General features: G+C 39.2%; 1 long non-coding RNA gene across 1 annotated transcript; it reads right to left on the minus strand.

Annotated features, from left to right (window-relative positions):
* Window positions 1–4,265: 4,265 nt before the first annotated feature.
* On the minus strand, window positions 4,266–19,208 carry LOC122233295. The gene is made up of 3 exons (XR_006210858.1): window positions 19,158–19,208; window positions 8,300–8,321; window positions 4,266–4,340 (listed from the first exon to the last, which is right to left on the minus strand). It is a non-coding gene; the product is annotated as an uncharacterized LOC122233295 (long non-coding RNA).
* Window positions 19,209–20,591: the final 1,383 nt, after the last annotated feature.

Below are 20,591 nucleotides of genomic sequence, written 5' to 3' on the forward strand. Positions count from 1 at the left end.
CAAAGTCTTGAAAAATAATGTGTGTCTACTAAAGCATTTTTTAAAGATTCTGCAAAGGGAAGGAATTACATCTCACAGTACTGAGTAAAGTAAAATTTTCTAAAAGTACTTACCACACTGTTCTTTCCTTAAAGTTCCTTGTCTTAGTAGTAGCTTGTTAGTGCTTTTCTGTGTTTTTCTCAAAGCTCAAACTGGTGCATAATCTCTTTTTCTGTCTCTTTGCAGATGTTTCCTTCCTAGGCCAGCTTGATGTCCTTTCCTATGTACATTAATCTACTCCCTGCATCTAGTGGTTTCAATTCTGCAATTCTAGCCATTACTACAGTTGTGAAAACAGATACCCAAGTGCGATAGCAGGTCAAGCAACAAAGAATAAATACATCCTTCTCGGCTGCAGGGTGGAAACAAACGCTTCTATTTTAATAGTTTCATCTTTGGGGGCACCTGGGTTGCTCAGTGGGTTAGGCATCCGACTCTTGATCTCAGCCCAGGTCTTGATCTCAGGGTCGGGAGTTCAAGCCCTGCATTGGAGAGGGCCTCCAATGCCCAGTGTGGAGTCTACTTAAAAAAAAAAAAAAAAAAAAGTTTTTCATGTTTATCACATGTGTTGCTGGGTATATATAGAAAACCCACAGTAGATGCCTCCTGGAAGATAGCCTCTTATGTATTATAGGCTGAAGATGGATCAGGAAGCAACCAGCACGAGGAAAGCTAATATTTAAAGTTTGCCAACCATGATCAAACATTACGCAGAAGTATAGCAAGTTAGTAGTAACCCCTGATGTTATTTGGAAATACTTAAATCTATACCAGATTTTCAGATGTATAATGAAAGTATTACAATTAGAGGGAAACCAGAGAAAAATGTAGAGTTTAGGTTAAAATGAGGCAATAATTGGAATTTTGCACTTGGTTTCATTAGCTGCCAACAATCTGAATGGTGCACAATGAAATCCATAAAACATGTTGCCAAATCTCTGGTCAGTTGAAACTGCTGTGTTTCATTCTTCTCTGGTAAAAATGTCTTAATTTTGGCCATGTGATGTTATTTGTCTCATCTGGTTTCTTGGAGACTGATGGTCTCTCATTAACTGTACTAATAAATAGAGGAGGCAGCAGAGAGCTTTGGGGAAACGATACAGCAACAACACCCGCTGAGGTCACTGCGGTAGTGATGGCTGATGACTGGACGCCCCACTAAAGGTATAAGAATAGGGGACTGGGGAGCTAATGTAGGCTAAAAGCTAACCTACAGGCTGGCTAGGATTCTGAGGTGAGGCAGTGTCATGGTCTAGAAGGTGCGTTGGAATCATTTGGGATGATGTGGCCTTAGGGAAATAACCTATTCTCTCTGAACCAGTTTTCTCCTCCTTAAACATGGAATCTTAAGGCAAAAACTCCTCTGGCTGTGATCTTGCATTTTAGTATATTTTATGGGTTCTAACATGTCCTCTCCCGGGGTGTCTGGGTGGCTCAGTCGGCTAAGCATGTGACTTCGGCTCAGGTCATGATCTCACAGTTCACGAGTTTGAGCCCCACATCAGGCTCTGTGCTGACAACTCAGAGCCTAGAGCCTACTTCGGATTCTGTGTCCCTCTCTTTGTCCCTCCCCCGCTCGCACTCTGCCTCTCTCTCTCTCTTAAAAATAAATAAACATTAAAAAAAAATTTAAGGTGTCCTCTCCCCTGATTCACCACTCCTGCATTTTAACATTTCTGAAATGGGTTGTGCTTTCTAATGAATAGTGACTTACCATAACTGTTATCTCAATATACTTACTTTGCCTGTGCATAAAAAATGCCAGCATCAAAACTGCAAAAAGGGCATAGGAGGCTTGGAAGACAAATCTCAGATGTAGAAAATAGTAGAACTTTTTTCAACTATTAGGAATTAAATGATGACAGGGAGAATGAGGAGGTAATGAATTAGATGTATATAGCGGTATCTCCAGAGCTGAAGTCAAAAGTCAGCTAACTCTATGTAATTGCAGGGCCAAGACCAATGGTTTCATTCTTCAATACATTCTTTAAAGAAATGCTGTATCATCAGTGCTGTCGAAAGTATTATACTGAAAAACACAGACAGCAACAATTCCAAGTAGTTCAGCAGGCTCAGTCTCTGAATATGTAGCAGGTTTAGGAAAAATTGAACCATTTTATTTTACCTACATTTCCTATGTGCATAGAGACCGATATGTGGTTTAAAAAAAAAAGTGGTCTGAGACTGAAAAAGTTTTTTCAGTAAGCATAATATGAACGTTGTAAGTGGCAAGAAAGTACAGTGTTACTTTTAAATTGGAAATAACTTGTACTTTATTATTCATAAAATGCTTGTGTGCCTTAACAGCAAGTTGTCTTTGATTCAACCAGTTGCAATGTATCAATACACATCTACCAGTTAAAGCAAAAGCTCGTTAATGCCACCAGCACCAAAAGATGGTGTTAGTGGACACTTGCAGAATGACTCTTTTGGATTTATAACCAAAATCAGACTGAAAAATACAATTGTGGGAGCTGTACATAATTAGAAGAGCTTTGAGCTTTTCATAGGGTTCATGTAAATTCTGATATGTAACCCATCCTAGGGTTAATTATTGTGTTGAATTATAAGCAGTTTATTAAAAGATCCTAGTTTAGTCTAGTACTAAATAGTTTCTATAATCAGAGCTGTTATTAATAATAAAAGCTATGTATTATAAGCATACAAGCAGGACAAAGTGACTTGTGGCAAATAAATCAATTATATACTTTTAAGAATAAAAAAATTTAGTCATGGGATGGTAAATTGACTTGCCCTAACCACCAGTTTGCTATTTGAGGACCAGGACTAGAACTGAGTTCTCTTCCTTCCTTCCTTCTTTCCTTCCTTCCTTCCTTCCTTCCTTCCTTCCTTCCTTTTTTTTTAAGTATTTTTTTCATGTTTACTTATTTTTGAGAGAGAGAGAGAGAGAGAGCATGAGCAGGGGAGGGGCAGAGAGAGAGGGAGATATAGAATCTGAAGCAGGCTCCAGGCTATGAGCTATCAGCACAGACCCCGATGCAGGGCCCGAACTCACCAACTGCAAGATCATGACCTGAACTGAAGTCAGCCACTCAACCGACTGACCCACCCAGGTGCCCCTAGAACTGAATTTTCTTGATTTAATTTATTGTCATGCATATCCAGTCACTGAATGCCTACTACATGCAGTAATATATAGTGTAGTCATACCACATGTGTATTTACTTTGTCTGTATTAACTAAAGCTCTTGGAAGTGTGTGTGTGTGTGTGTGTGTGTGTGTGTGTGTGAGAGAGAGAGAGAGAGAGAGAGAGAGAGAGAGAGAGAGAGAGAGGCGGTGTGGGGGGGAAATAATGTAGAGAGAGCAGCCAGCTCTGCCTACCTTTCCATTCGGTCAGTACATTTCCAGAGAGTGATACAGGAGCTGTCTATGTTTCTTTTCTTAGTTATCTCTGTTCTGAAGTGCTTCTTATGATGTGAGCATCTCACCTCACTGAGAGTGACCACTGTTTTTAAAGAAATGCATGTTTCATACACCATAGCCCTTAAACACAAGTCAAAACTTCATTAGGTGTTTAACTTGAAGACAACAATCTGTCCTTTTTAAATTTTTTTTAATGTTTATTTATTTTTGAGAAAGGGTGCAAGCGGGAGAGGGGCAGAGAGAGAGGGAGACACAGAATCTGAAGCAGGCTCCAGGCTCTGAGCTACTAGCACAGAGCCTGACACAGGCCTCGAACTCACTAACTGTGAGATCATAACCTGAACCAAAGTTGGACACTTAACCAACTGAGCCACCCAGGGGCCCCAACAACAATCTGTTCTAATGCAAGAACAGCCAGCTGTGTTTGGTACTTACCAGGAGATAAAATTAAAGGCACTTATGTTTGCTTGCTAGTATGTTTGCAAAAATACTTCATATTGTGTTTCATGGGCCAAAATATTTAAGGAATTTTCAAGGGCAACTGTGACTGTATTCTCAAAATCTTGGAGCTTGTGATGCCTGAAGAAGAATACAGCAATGTGTTTGTGGGTGGGGAGATTGACAAGACAGACCAGGAGGAGAAAGGACGAAGAGGGAAAACCAGTTAGGAGACTCTTGCAATACAAGAAAATGATGACAGAATCTTCAACCAGTACAGTGGCAGCAAGGACATCTCCTCCAGTGGAGGAGAAACAGTGGAGGCAGAAATAAGGAAGGAATGACTGGCCGTCCTAGAGGAGAAATTAAAGAGCATCCTAGAGGAGAAGTTAAAGCTTACCTGAGTTTTCTAGACTTGTAGATTAGGATGATGATTGGGATGAGCATGACAGTTAATACAGGGAGCTCCATATTTTGATCTAGTGAAGAAGACACGACTTCAATTATCCGTATTCACTGGACAGAGTTTAAAATGAGATAGTTTTAAATTTTAATGTCCCAGATTACATTTGTCCCAGCCCCGCTGATTTATTGCCCAACCACAGATCCACCCTACCTTATGATTGTTTCCCCAGAAGGCAGAGCCTGAGGCAAAAGCTTGTGCACTACTTCTTGGTTAGGGACTACAATCCCAGGGAACAGAAATGAGGGAAAAGGTGAGTGAGGCAACAAAGGAGGAGCTGACAGAAGAGTATGTTAGGGACATTGCCTCGCCTTGGACTGATTACTTAATCTTCCAAGAATCCATAGAAATGACTAGTTGTCAGGAAAACTCAGGGGCCCTATTTCACACAAAGTTTTCACTGTGAAGTGATAACTCCCCTCCACTCCTAGGTGGCTCTTACATGGGTACTGTGGAGATCCTATTGCTTCTAAAGCCACAGTGTCACTAAGGAAGCCCTGTGCCAAGAGATGGTAAGTGGAATGTAGGACATGAGGTGAGGACTCCTGGGTTTTACCCCATGGACTCATGGCTGGTCACCACAGCAGTATCTGGGTGGGAACCAATCCTTAAAAGTTCTGAAGACAAGGAAGGCCAAGGGGACCTGAGGGGTGAATTTCCAACCTGAGTATGCCCCAGTAAATTCTGACAGTTCCCAAAAGGATGCTTCATATGTGCCCACAGACCAGTCTGCCCACTTATTCTACATGTTTGCTCCAGCTTCTCTCCCTCAACTGATGCCACTTCCCAAGAAAGTGGTGCTGCCTCTGTTGGTAGTGACCTTCAGGATACAGTGGTGTGTGAGTCAAGTCTGTAGTTCTCAGATGCTACCAAAGCCACTAGTTCTGGGGTGTCAGAATTGTTCTGGGTAAGTGTGGAGGTTGGGAATGAAGGAGGGGGCAAGAACCTAATCTTTAACCTCTTGCCACATTTTGTCACCAGCTCCTGAAAAACTTTGCTCTTCCTGGTCCCAGAAAGTCCCACAGGAAAGCTGCTGCTTCAGTTTCTCTCTTCCATTTTTCATCTTCAAACCGTCCCTGTCATGATGCCATACACCAAAACATTTCTCTCCTCAATTCCTCATTAATTAAAAGCAAACAAAACCCTCCTCTCAACAAATAACAAATCTATCTCCCCAAAACAAAACAAAGGCAAGAAGCAGCTCAGAGAAACTGTCATAAGCAAACATAAGAACTTATGTGGAATTCAGCACCCTGAATTCCAGTGCTCAGATAAGGAAACTTTTCAGAACTGTGGGTGTCTACTTACTTTTCATTTACGTAACCAGAGGGGCCTCTTCCAGTGGCCCCCTTAAAGAATAGTAATATGCCAAAAATTACTTGAAGTCTCTACTTTAGAGAAGAAACTGCACAGAGAAATTATTTTTTAAGTTAAGTATTACTCGACTTAATAGATGAGCATCTAAAACAACTGAGGCAAAGACTTGCAGCAGGAATTTGTCTGGGAATTTGATCCCAGGGAGCACGAGTTAAAAAGGAGTGAAAACAGGGAAGCAAGGAAAACCAATAAAGAACCCAATAGCAAACAGTTTACTACTACTAAGTTTACTGGTGCTTTTGTCCTGAGACCTTCTGAGCAGCTGTGAATGAGGTTCAGAACAATTTGCCTAAGGACTGAGAGGGAGAAGGGAGCATTGATACATTGCTTCTTGTCGCCATTTGTCAAAAATGGCCTCAGAAGCATGGGTTTACCTGCATGTTGGCATTGCAAATTTCCTGTAGGTGGCTCACGCCAGGAAGTAAGAGCTACCTGTTAGGGACCCACAGTGAGGTGCTCTGGGTTGTGTCTGTAAGAAGGTGATTGAGCTATAGCACTGGCTGGAGGGGGAATTGGGGTTGAGAGGATCTGAGTGCTACATCGGAGGATCTGACTGAGTAGCACTTCCCTCCCAGAACAGAAAAAAGAGAAGAGGCCCAAGAACACACATATACTCAGGAATCTGGAGGAGAGACAGAAGAGGCTGGGAAGAGACCAATGAAAGGGCATCAAAAAGGTAGGAGAAAAATAAGGTAATAATAACAGTTGCAGCCATAACAACAACAACCACAGCACTAGCAATGATAGTAATAGCAGCAAACACTCTATGAAGGTAGACTATGTGGCAGACACTATTCTATGCTCTTTTCATAAAACAAGTCATTTAATACTCCCAACCGTATGAAATGAGCACAGTTATCTGCCCCATCTTACACATGGGGATACCACATTACTGGAGTAACAGTTGGTTACTCCAGAGCCTGTGCTCTTAACCACTTCACTGTGCCAACCCGAGGAATAAAAGCATCCATGAGACAACAGCGGATGGAATTCCACAAAGGAGGGAATGAGCAAGGGTCACTTTTACTTACCAGGGAGGGAAGGATAAAGACTAAAGAAAGGCCATCTGATTTGTGACCAAGAGGTACCTGGTCACTTTTGAAGATGCAGTTTGAGCCAAGTGATGAGTCAGAACACAGAGTGCAAAGAGATGAGGACAGAATGGAGCCCATATCCACCTCTGGAGACATTTGTTAGTGAAAGGAGTCAGTGTATTATTTTAGCGTAATAACCACCCGTCCTCGAGAGCCTGGGTGGCTCAGTTGGTTAAGCATCTGACTCTTGATCTCAGCTCAGGTCTTGATCTCAGGGTCTTGAGTTTAAGCCCTGTGTTGGGCTTTACACAGGGCATGAAGCCTACTTAAAAAAATTAAACAAACATGGGACACCTTGGTGGCTCAGTCAATTGAGCGTCCTTCTCTTGATTTTGGCTCAGGTCATGATTTCATGGTTTATGAGTTCGAGCCCCGTGTTGGGCCCTTTGCTGACAGTGCAGAGCCTGCTTGGGATTTTCTCTCACCCTCTCTCTCTCTCTCTGTCCTTTCTGTGTGTGTGCTATCTCTCTCAAAATAAATAAATAAACTTTAAAAATCCCAACCAGCCAACCAAACAAAACCCCACCTGTCCTAATTTGCTAATAGAAGAGAGGGATCCAGTGTCGAGGGAAGGAGAAGAAGATCAGCAGGACTCTAAACATTATTAAGTTTTAATTGGCACAATTCTTTCAGGTATAGGAAATGTCCCTCAGGTGGTGTCCTTCGGCTAAATGCCAAGAGAGAAAGGTTAAGAAGCAACATAGGACCCATCAGAGACTGAGGAAGCCTTTGGAGAGAAGAATAATGAGCAGATTTTCATTCTGGTTTTTTGCCATTTCTGAGTTCCCACAAAATGGCAGAAAGGGACACACTCTGTTGCCAACCTTCTCTTTCCCTCCTCCTGCCTCATTAGCTGAGCCCAATCATTATACTACATTTTCTGTGCCTTGGATAGAAGAGCCAGCTCTTCAAACCATAACATTGGCAGCCGTTTTCTTCCTACAGTTTGTAAAAATTAAATCACAAATCAAAAGAGTGTGAGCCAAACATGCCACAGCCATTTGGATTTACATGAAAGGGAAACCATCAACACCTCCCTATCTTGGCTGATGAATGTATCTGATATTTCAGACTTCTTTCTTGGTTCTTTCATGACCACAAGACCAAAACTAATCAGTCCAATTAGACAAACTTCCAGATTATAGCTCTGAAGTCAACTCAACAAGTAACATATCCAACAATATAATTTGCCAACTTTAATTCGGAGGTTGAAGGAGGGTGGAGGGGGGAGGGTTCCTGATTTATCACAGCAGCTAAAGCAGTATCCCAGTCTGAATACAAAACAAACAATAAGAAATAAAGCTAGATTGGGGGAACTATAACTACAATCATCATGTTTTCCCAATATTAAAAAACAAAACAAAACAAAACAAAAAACTGGAGTTAAGATGTCATCTGATGAAAGCTCTCAGGATAGTTGTAAATATCTTCAAATGAATTAGTTAAATGTAAAGAAAAAATCAAATCCAAAGAGAACTGGAAGACTATATAGTTAAATATTTACCTGATTATGATGGTAGGATGGTCTTAGCATGCAAAAGACAAAAAATAAAAAGATTAAGAGATTTCTCCACATGAATACATAATTTTTCTGAACTCAACATAAGTCACCATAAGCAAAAAGCTTGACAAATGGAAAAATATATTTGTAACACATATAATATTCAAAAGGTTTATATCCTTAACTTTACTTTTAACAGATTTTTGAGATATAATTAACCTACCATATAGTTCACCCAGTTAAAGTGTATAATTCATGGGGTTTTTTTTTGTATGTTAACAGGATTTGTATATTTGTATTTTTTTGTATATTAACAGGATTTGTATATTAACAGTATAATCATCATTATAATTGATTTTAGATTATTTTTATCACCTCAAATAGGAACCTTTGCACCCATTAAAAATCACTCCGCATTTCCTCCCATCTCCTCAAGTGTAGAGGTTTCCACTTTCTTTACCTACATATTTGACTACTGAGGACATTTTATAGAAATGGAATCAGATAAAAATGTTTTTGTTCGTTTGTTTGTTTGATGTTGTTTTTTTGTGACTGGCTTTTTTCACATAGCATAATGTTTTCAAAGTTCAACCATGCTGTACCATCCATCAGTACTTGGCGTCTTTTTTTCAATTGCGATATACTTCTCATGCCATAAAATTTACCCTTTTGAAGTATTCAATTCAGTGGGGTTTTTTTGTATATTCACAGAGTTATGCAACCATCACTGTCTGTTTTCAGACATTTTCATTACCGCAAAAAGAATCACCACACCCATTAGCAGTCACTCCTCAACTCCCCTTCCCTCTTGCCCCTGGTAACCACAAGTCTAGTTTCTATCTCTGTGGATATGCCTATTCTGGATGCTTCATATCAATGGAATCATACAATATGTAGCCTTTTGCATCTGGCTTCTTTCATTTAAAATACTGTTTTCAAGCTTCATCCATGTTGCAGCATGAATCAGTACTTCATTTCTTTTTATGGCTGGATAACATTCTCTTATATGGATACACCACATTTTATTTATCCATTCTCCAGTTGATGGACACTTGGGTTTTTTCCACTGTTTAACTATTAAGAATAATATTGATATGAGCATTCATATGCAAGTTTTGTGGAGTTTTTTGTGGGTGTGTTTTGATATCTCTTGTGTGTATATATACCTAAGAGCAGAATTGCTGGATCATATCTTTAACCTTTGAGAAACTGTCAACCTATTCTCTAAAGTAGCTGCATCATTTTACATTCCCACCAGCAATGTATGAAGGTTCCAATTTCTCTACGCCCTCCCCACACTTGTTATGATCTTGTAGTTTATGGCCATCTTAGTGGATGGAAGTCATGTATCTTCGTGGTTTGGATTTGCATTTCCCTAATAGCATCTAATGATGTTGAGAATATTTTCATGTGCTTATTGGACATTTGTATGTTTTCTTTGAAGAAATGTCTGTTTAAATCCTTTGCCCATTTCTTTTTTTTTTTTTTTTTTTAATTTACATCCAAATTAGTTAGCATATAGTGCAACAATGGTTTCAGGAGTAGATTCCTTAGTGCCCCTTACCCATTTAGCCCATCTCCCCTCCCACAATCCCTCCAGTAACCCTCAGTTTGTTCTCCATATTTATGAGTCTCTTCTGTTTTGTCCCCCTCCTTGTTTTCATATTATTTTTGTTTCCCTTCCCTTATGTTCATCTGTTTTGTCTCTTAAAGCCCTCATATGAGTGAAGTCATATGATTTTTGTCTTTCTCTGATTGACTAAGTTCACTTAGCATAATACCCTCCAGTTCCATCCATGTAGTTGCAAATGGCAAGATTTCATTCTTTTTGATTGCCAAGTAATACTCCATTGTATTTATATATACCACCTCTTCTTTATCCATTCATCCACCGATGGACATTTGGGCTCTTTCCATACTTTGGCTATTGTTGATAGTGCTGCCATAAACACGGGGGTGCATGTGTCCCTTTGAAACAGCACACCTGTATCCCTTGGATAAATACCTAAGTCATAAGGTCATAAGGTAGTTCTATTTTTAGTTTTTTGAGGAATCTCAGTGTCCTTTGCCCATTTCTTAATTGGGTTATTTGTGTTTTTATTGTTAAGTTGTAATATTTCATTATGTATTCTGGACACAAGTCCCTTATTTGATAGCTAATTTATAAATATTTTTTCCCTTCTGTGAGTTATCCTTTCATTTTCTTGATGGTGTTCTTTAAAGCAGTAACGTTTTTGGGGTAGCTGGCTGGCTCAGTCAGTAGAACATGTGACTCTTGATCTTAGGGTTGTGAGTTCAAGTCCCACACTGGGTGTGAGGCTACTCTAAAAAGGTTTTAAGTTTGATAAAGTCTAATTTATCTATTATTTTGTTGTTTGCATTTTTAGGTGCTATACCTAGGAAATCATTGCCTAACCCAAGGTCATGAAGATTTACTCATGTGTTCTAAGAGTTTTATCATTTTTAGATCTTATGGTTAACACCTTGATCTATTTTGAGTTAATTTTTGTATATGGTATGAATTTTTGCATGCAGATATCCAGTCATAGCACCATTTGTTGAAGTGACTATTCTTTACTCATTGAATCATCTTAGCATTTTGTCAAAACACAACTGACTGTAAATGTAAGGATTTATTTCTGGACTCTTAATTCTCTTTTTAAAATATAATTTATTGCCAAATTGGCTAACATACAGTGTGTAAAGTGTGCTCTTGGTTTTTGGGGTAGATTGCCGTGGTTCATTGCTTACGTATAACACCCAGTGCTCATCCCAACAAGTGCCCTCCTCAATGCCCATCACCCATTTTCCCCTCTCTCCCGCCCCCCCATCCACCCTCAATTTGTTCTCTGAATTTAAGAGTTTCTTATGGTTTTCCTCCCTCCCTCTCTGTTTGTAACTATTTTTTCCCCTTCCCTTCCCCCATGGTCTTCTGTTAAGTTTCTCAAGATCCACACATGAGTGAAAACATATGATATCTGTCCTTCTCTGAGTGACTTATTTCACTCAGCATAATACCTTCCAGTTCCATCCATGTTGCTGTAAGTGGCATGATTTCATTCTTTCTCATTGCCAAGTAGTATTCCATTGTATATATAAACCACATCTTCTTTATCCATTCGTCAGTTGATAGGCATTTAGGCTCTTTCCATAATTTGGCTATTGTTGAAAGTGCTGCTATAAACATTGGGGTACAAGTGCCCCTATGAATCAGCACTCCTGTATTCCTTGGATAAATTCCTAGTAGTGCTATTCCTGCATTGTAGGATAGTTCTATTTTTAATTTTCTGAGGAACCTCCACACTGCTTTCCAGAGCGGCTGCACCAATTTGCATTCCCACCAACAGTGCAAGAGGGTTCCTGTTTCTCCACATCCTTGCCAGCATTTGTAGTTTCCTGAGTTGTTCATTTTAGCCACTCTGACAGGTGTGAAGTGGTATCTCAGTGTGGTTTTGATTTGTATTTCCCTGATGATGAGTGACATTGAGCATCTTTTCATGTGTCTGTTGGCCATCTGGATGTCTTCTTTAGAAAAGTGTCTATTCATGTCTTCTGCCCATTTCCTCACTGGATTATTTGTTTTTTGGATGTTGAGTTTGGTAAGTTCTTTATAGATTTTGGATACTAACCATTTATTCTAAGGAAATCTTCACAATGTGATGTGCACAATGATATATGTACACAGAGGTTCACAAAGCATTATTTGTAATAGAGAAAAATGGAAAGATCTCACATGCTTGATAATAGCAAACATAAATCCATATTCATACAATGGAATACTACACTACCATGGAAAACTAATTGCTAGAGATATGCAAGGTCATAGGAACAGGCTCAATACATATTATCTAGTAAAATAAACATATATAATAGGATATCAGTTTTGTGCAAAATTACTGTGTATGTGTGTATGTGTTGTGTGTGTGTACATGTGTGTGCGTATACACAGTGGTTTATTGCTGTATGAAGAAATGTGAATTCAGGTGATGTATTTCCTCCTTTACACTACTTTGCATTTTCTAATTTTTAAATTTATACACAAGTATTACTTTTATGAAAACAAAAAACAAAACAATTTGTTAGAAAAACTTATTGAGTCTGATGTTCTGTTCCATAGAACGTCTAGACCTAGGATGATTGAAGCAGTGTCAGAAACCAGATTCTTGCAAGTGTGAGAAAGGCTGGGCTTTGGGTTGTTAGTAGCTGACATTACTAGTAGCCAAGTACTAGTAGCAAAACTGAGAGTGTTCTGAACTCTGTTGCTAGCCTAGAACATACAGCAGAACTGTTTCTAAAAAACTGGGACCTACTGAGAGAACAATGCTGTTAGCATTAGAGGCTGAGAGGTCACACTATAGAGAAATGTGGAAGAACAATAATTTGGGCTACCAGATAGGCTTAAATTATGAGCAAGCCACATGAGTAGAATGCGAGCAAGTCTGTTGTTAGTGGGTAGGGAGGCGATGGGCACAGAAGGGTGCGGAAAGGTGTTACTGGTGGAGTATTTGAGTCAAATTTCGTGTACTCTTGATGAGACTCCCAGATTTGCCCCAGATGCAAAGCCTAACTCCAAATTCCACGTTTTCTGAAACTGCTTCCCACCCCTGGATTCCTACTGCCTTGTTTATGAACACTAAAGTCCTTATTTCTGGAGGTGACAGGTGTGAGCTTCTGTTTCCTGTAAGTAAGAGTCTTTCTGAAAGTTTCACTGGGTTACAAGGAGAAAGATGAAATCAAACACTCTAAGCTGTTTGGCTAGCGCATAGGGCAGAATGGGAGAGTGATGGAAAATGAAGCTGGAGGTAGACAGCCTCAGAGGGCCTTGAACCCTGGTGACTTAGTTTTAACCCGTGGTTTGAGCAGCTTTGTGCTCTAGTCTAAAATCTGTCATCAACTACTACATGACCCTGGACAATTTACCTTCTTTGATGTTTAGTTGTCTCATTTGTAAAATTAGGATATTGGTTTAGGTAACTCTTAAAATTATCTCCAGCTTTTCAAGTATTAATCTGCTGTCTACCTTATACTAAGTAGGCAGCTACTTACTTTGCTACCTCATCCAGTGATTACTGGTGTCAAGAGCCTGAGGCACTACTGACTGATAACAGAACGGATCCAGAATATATCTATCCACCTTACGTGACCTTTTCTAAACTTTTCCCAGGCTCCTGGAGAGCATGGTTTCAGTTCTAAATCAGGAAGACTAAGGGACTCAGGAGATTTTGAGATTTCAAATTAAGATGTCACACTCAGTTATATATTTCATGAGGACAGAGGCCATATCTCTCTTGTGTGTCACTTTGTTCATCCTTGGAACCTGGCCATTATGTGGGACTCAATAAATATTTGTTAAGTAAAAGAATAAACAAAAGTACATGTGACAGATGTTAACTATACTTATTGTGGTGATTACTTCACAATGTATACAAATATTGAATCATTAAGTTGTATACCCGAGACTAATGTAATATGTCAATTATAACTCAAAAAAAGCACAAATGAGGAAATACATGGGAAAACACTGTGGAAATTGTAAAACTCAGCACAACTTAAAGCTGTTACAGCTCATTCCAGTATCGAGGGTTATTTGCAAATTGTTATTTTTTGCCCAAATAATAAGCAAACTGATAGTTTTTCCAGAAGAGATACTGATGGATGAATAACAGTGATGAATTAGGATTTCAAAGTGGCTCAAGAAACCTGAACATTAATCTTCCTCCCTCCCAAATCTTACTGAGATGACTAAAGAAATATAAAAGTAAAATTGGAAAGCTCACATGCTACATATCCCCTAGACCTGAGCTAGGTTCATCTGATGGTTCTGAAGAAGACAGAAACAAAGATCATAGGAAAAGAAGATACAGGCAGGACACAAGGAATCTCCCAATTTGTGAAACTTTATTGTGGACGTTATTGTAGGAGAAACTATCAACTTTCCAAGATTTCTCACTGAATCTTAGAATCACCCCATCCATCCCATTGTCTTGGTTATTATGTACTCTTGGTTATTATGGACAAACCATTCAAACTGGCTTAAGCAACTATAGGGAATTGATTGTATTATCTGAAAAATACAGTGGCAGTGGTGCTCTTAGGCATAGCTGGATCTAGAGGCTAAAAAAATGCCATCAGGAATCAATCTCACTTTGTTTTGTTTTCCTCTGTTTTGACTTTATTCTCACGTGGGCCCTTTTCATGTGTAAACTCCTGGTAGCTTAGAAACTATCTAAGAGGGGGAAAATTTTTTTCCCCTAAGAATTTCAGCAAAAGTCATCGGATTTAATCTGATGGGACCAACTTGAGTCATGTACTCAACCTGGACGCATTGCTATGGCCAGATGGATGAGATGCCCTGAATAGCTCCACCTGAATAATCTGTTAATTCCTGTAGCGAGGGGACAGTCCTACCTTAACTTTATGAACAGAGAGTAAGGGAAGGACGGTTCCCCAAAAGAAAATCAAAATCAATTCTTAGCTGTTACCAGAAAAGAGAGTGAATACTTTGCTGACAAAAACAACTGTCTATAACTCCTCCAGGATTACTTTAGTACCTGTCTTCCTCCCTGCATTTGTACATTTCCAGCATCTGAGGCAGTTGGCTCAACTGGGCTTATTAGAGTTCTTCCTAATATCAATCCCATAGCTACCTCCTGCTAGATCCATTCTTTGCTACTCTCAGCAATTTCTTTGGTCCGTATGAGTAAAAAAATATAAATTAGGTGAATCCTAATTCATAATTCACCAACTCTTCCTGGAAATTAATACACTGACATTGGGTTTTGGTTGCTTTATGTCCACCCTCAGGATCTGATTACCACTCCTACTGAAGCCAACCCATCTCTTCTAGTCCTCAAAACGGAGGCTTTTGTTCTGAAATGGCCTGAGGCCCTGACCCTGCTCCTGATTAGTGGTGGTTGAGAGTGGGAGCCCAGCACAGGATGTAGTATGGGAGTGAGGTGATGGTTTTGCATCTTGGGAAAGCAGGGAGTCAGTGATCTGAGCTGCGGCAGAGGAGGAGCCTGGCTGTCCTGCCCAGTACCTGGAGGAAATATCCAGCCAACATCCCTAGCTGGTGAAGGGGAAACTGCAGAAGAGGGAGACAAGCAGCCTATATGGTCCTCTCCCCTGCCAGCTCATTTTTCTCAAACTATCGTCCTCAACCCAACCATGATCTCATCATGGACCTCAAATTGAAAAAGAAAAAAAAAAGTGATTTCTCTAAATTCTTATACACAATAGCACATGTTTCCATCAACTTTTACTTATATATACGAATAAGAACGACTTATTGACAAATTCTAATTAATTAATACCACAGGTTTTTTTTTTTTTTTTTTTTTTTTTTTTTGTTTTTTTTTTTTTTGGTGAGTTTGGGTTTTTTTCTTATTAGACTTTTTGGGTTTTCTTCTGAAGATTAACCCAAGAAGAGTATAGTGTGTGCTTACCAGACCGTCTGCCCCATGAAAAACAGTCTTCCAATATGATTCTAAAGTTTCTAGCACTCTCTATGCTACCTCACTCCTCAAGTAACTGGATTTTGCACTTCAGAACCATTCAAGGGATTGATGTGGGCTGATGGGAGACGGAAATGGCAGAATTGACTGGAAAGTCAGAAGCTAAGAAAAGGACAGCCTTAGAGGCTTAGGAGTCCAGCAAAGCTCAGGCTGGTTTTGCTCTCTGGTGAGATGGCTGCTTTGGTGCACCTGGTGAGTCTGAACAATGGGCTTGACTGCCTGGAAACACAATGAGATTTGGCGGGCTAGTTTTGGGCTGCAGGACTGGAGACACCTGCTTTGGTAAAAAATGGACTAAGGCTGCCTTAATGTAAAACTCAGTGGACAATGATAGACCAAAGACCTCAAGGCCATTCCGAAATTCCAGACTATATGATATATGAGTCCAGCCTGTATGAGTCCAGCCAACAAATGCCATTGCACCCTAGGAATAGAATGAGCCCTCCCCTCCTATAATGATACTGAGCCTCTCAACAACCTGGCAAGTAGGGATTTAGAGCCAGAATTTAAAAGTAGAACTTCCTGCATCTGAGTATCATGGATCAGATTCCTAACTTCACATTTGGCAGTCATCACTAAAATTAGCAAATTTTTAGTGCTTGTTGAAGGCTAGTTTAGCATTTTACTAATAAGTCTGGCAGAGGCACAATAATTTGGCTTCTACTCGTGAGGTATTAGGAGTTCCTACAAGCTTCAGAAAGGGTGCATAATATGTGTGTTATTAGTGTTCATTGGAGTTTTCCATGGCTTTCACCTGCCAGCATGCTAGCTTTTTCATTATTTCATTAATTTTTATTTTTATTGTTAGTTTTGCTGCATCCTTATTATGGTTTGCTGTGGTTCATTCAGATACGCCTATGGTGTGTGTGATGATATATATTTCTATCAATAGTTTTACCCTATAATTTCCCCACATATAAATAAATTTTTAGACATCTGTTGGTGGCTCAAATACCAAACATCCATTACTTATTGCTAACATAGATGTTTACATCATCATCTCTCCTTTGGCTTGAAGAGAGGTTTTTTGTGATTGTCAAGTTTTCTTGTTTTTTTTTTTCTGCTAAAATTTGGAATGGGTAAGGTCGGTAGAGTAAGGGTCCTCTACTCAGATAAATGCTCTTTGATTATGAAGTCTGGGGATTGATCAAAGGTCATAACCTCCTGCAGTTCCTGAGGACTGTGGCTTTTCCCCCACTTGTTCTTTCCCTTGAGTCTTATCCCTAGGGGTTCCAGGAAAAAGTGATGAAGTTCCAGTTTATAATTTTCTGTGTGGGAACTGTATATTTTGTGTCTGTTACTTAAAGATATGAAGATTTTTTAAAGTTTATTCATTCATTTTGAGAGAGACAGAGCAAGTGGGAGAAGGTCAGAGAAGGGGGAGAGAGAGATCCCCAAGCAGGCTCCACACTGTGAGCAGAGTCCCACGTGGGGCTCAAACTCATGAAACACGATATCATGACTTGAGCCAAAATGGAGAGTGTGACACTTAACCTACTGAGACACCCAGGCACCCCCAGAAACATTTTCTGATGTGTCAACAGCAAAAATACTGTAAACTAAATTACTTCTGATAATAATTTATATGAGACTTAATTTCTCCCTTGCAAGTAAGCTGTTTCCTAGCACTGATGCTGCATTTGATTTCTGGGGTAATGTTTTAAAATTAGGGGGAAAATTACTTTTTAATACTTAAAAATTCAGGAAATTAATGTAACAAATGTCATTCTATCCATTCACCCACAATGGGTAAATGTTAACATTTTTTATGATATTCCCTTCATTTATTTTTTTAAATTGAAATATTAGATACAACTAGAGCCTCTTTTTATCTGGTCCTATTCTCCTCTTTCCCGATAGGCAAGCATGCTCATGATTTTGATATGTATCTAAGTTCTAATGTATGTTTCTATACTTTTACTGCATAAGTATGCACCTCTAATGTGCTCTAGTATGTTTTTTCATTTACTTAACCAGCACCACAATGTACATATCACTCAGCAGCTTTGCTTTCTCATATAGTATTGTTTTTGAGATTTATTTACACATATCGATCTAGTTTATTTCATCTTGTTCATTTATTATATGACTCATTTAAGTCTTTATACAGGCATGCCACATTTTAATTGTCCATTCCCCTCCTGATAGACCAATTTAAAAATATGGTATTCTGTAAGTTATCAGCTTAGCTATCATTTCTTACAGAAAGCTTTATCTATTCCCTTCTTCCTCCCACCATTAAGTTCTATTAAATGCTCTTCCTCTTCCTCCCTTGACCACCCATATCATTGACTCCATCACATATTGTTGAAAAATGTCTCCCTTTGTTTCGGACTCTAGACTCCTTAAGGTCAGGGACCTGTAACCTGTTCATAGTGTTCATGGTGTAGCCCCTATACTGTGCATGGCACGTAGTTGACGCTTTCTGATAAGTGGATGAATGAATAATTCTCTTCTGTGCAATAACCTATGTCAATAACTTGCTGATGTAACTTAAAACCAAGGCCCCAAACCAAAAAACTTTGAGGGCACTGTGTTCTGCCTGCTAGACCCACTTGTTCCCTCCTGTTGAGTAATGGAAGTCTTTTACCATTTGAGGTAATAACAAATTAAGGCAATTGATATAACATTCTCAATTTTAAGTTTGTTAGATCTTTGCCACCTGGTACCACTGGCTTATGTTAAAATCTAATGTTAAATAGTGTCTGCTTTAGTTCTAAATTATACATTTTTTAAAATTAAATAAATCACAATTTTCTGGTGTTTCATAATAAGCTCCTGTACCTCCAGGTGTCCTGTCACTTGAATAAGCATGAGAACCACTGTGTTCATGACATTCAAATGTAGGCACTCAAGTAGACTACTATTGTCATGAATCATGCTTTTTTTTTTAATTTGAGAGAGAGAGAGAGAAAGTGTGTGTGTGTGTGTGTGTGTGTGTGCACCCGTGTGTGTGTGTGTGTGTGTGTGTGTGTGTGTGTGTGTGTGTGAGTGTGAGCAGGGGAGAGGGAGAGGGAGAGAGAGAGAGAGAGAGAGAGAGAGAGAGAGAGAGAGAGAGAATCCTAAGCAAGCTCCATGCTCAGTGCAGAACCCATGTGAAGCTCAATCCCACAACCTTGGGATCATGACCTGAGCTGAAATCAAGAGTCAGATGCTCAACTGACTGAACTACCCAGATGCCTATAAATAATGCTTTTTAAAAATATTTTGTTTCAGATAGGACATTTCTTAAAGTTGAAAAACTAGTCTCGCATATTATAAAGGGGCAATTCCTTCTCAGTCAGTAAATCCTTATGAAATTTGAAATAATTATTGTTGCACCTTGTGACTCCCTCAGCCCTGCTAACCTGCTAGTGAAGAGAGTTCCTTCAGAGGCTTAGTGGGAAGGAGGCAGCTACAGTCACCGTCCACCAGTTATCCCCCTGTTGCCATGGTGACTGGTGACATCAGGACTTTCTTAATGACTACCACCCTATCCCTCATTCCTCCCCAGATGCTTGGAAGACCCAAACTTTAAACTTCGTATACAAACAGGAATAGAAAAAAGTAAGCTCCCTGGGATTGTTCAATATCCTCGTGAAAGGCATTGGACTTTCCAATGTGGTTGAACAGGGATTCAGGCCAATCTTCTTTAATCTCATGGGACAAGGTAACCCCAACTGGCATATGGATTGTACATACATCAGCTTCTTTATACCTCAATAACCCTGACATGTAGGCATTATTATTATCTGTGCTTTACAGATAAAGAAACTGAATTAAGTGTGGAGAAATTATGTAAATATCCCCAAAACACAAAGCTAATTAGGGGTGGAGTTTGGATTCTTACCATTACATAATGTACCCTCTCTATAAACACATTTTAATTTATTAGGAAGATGTCATTTGCCTACAAAGTATCCGTATAGAAGTCTAAAGCAAACTGATAAGAGGGTATGAACCCATGGGGAAGAGTTGCAGGGAGAGTTGTCATTTTTCTTTTTATGGCTCATCTATTAATTCATTCAACCAACAGTTATTGAACATGTATTTTGTTGTAAATATTGGATAACAACAGTCACTACAACGAAAGACATTTCTACCACTGAGTTGTTCATAGTCCTGTACCCAAATAATTATGATTCAGTCTTATAGGTGTCCCAGTAAAGGGATATGCAAAGTATACGGGAGTCGGGAAAGTGGATGACATTTTTGGAGGGTTATACAAGTCTTCACAAAACAGATGGCATTTAAACTTAATCTATGAAATTTTGCAGAGTGGAGGAGTTGTGGTGGAAGAGCCTGGTTCAAAAATCTTCATATGATATCTGATGTTACATTTGGCAACTAGCTTAATATATCTGAGTCTTAGTTTATTAACCGCAGACACCAAAAATTATATTCCTCATAGAGTTGATGGAAAGATTACATAAAATAAAGCATTTGGAGTATACATATTATCATCATCATTACACGTGGTAGAGAAGGCTTCACAAGCAAAGAAGTTTCCTTCCCTGGGAGGAAACCAGTGAAAACCTTAGTGATGCTACAAGTCTGTAATCGGTTACTGCTTCTGTCATACTGGTCCTAGACCATATAAATAGGATATATTTATGTATGTGTTTTTACTTATGCAGTAAAACCTTGTTTTGCATGCATAATTCATTCCAGAAACATGCTTATAATCCAAGCACTTGTATATCAAAATGAATTTCTCCTTAAGAAATAATGTAAACTCAGATGATTCATTGCACAACCTAAAATTATTCATATAAAAATGATTACAATACTGTAATATAATA

Source organism: Panthera tigris, chromosome D4 (assembly GCF_018350195.1).
Source record: "Panthera tigris isolate Pti1 chromosome D4, P.tigris_Pti1_mat1.1, whole genome shotgun sequence".
Classification (NCBI taxonomy): domain Eukaryota; kingdom Metazoa; phylum Chordata; class Mammalia; order Carnivora; family Felidae; genus Panthera; species Panthera tigris.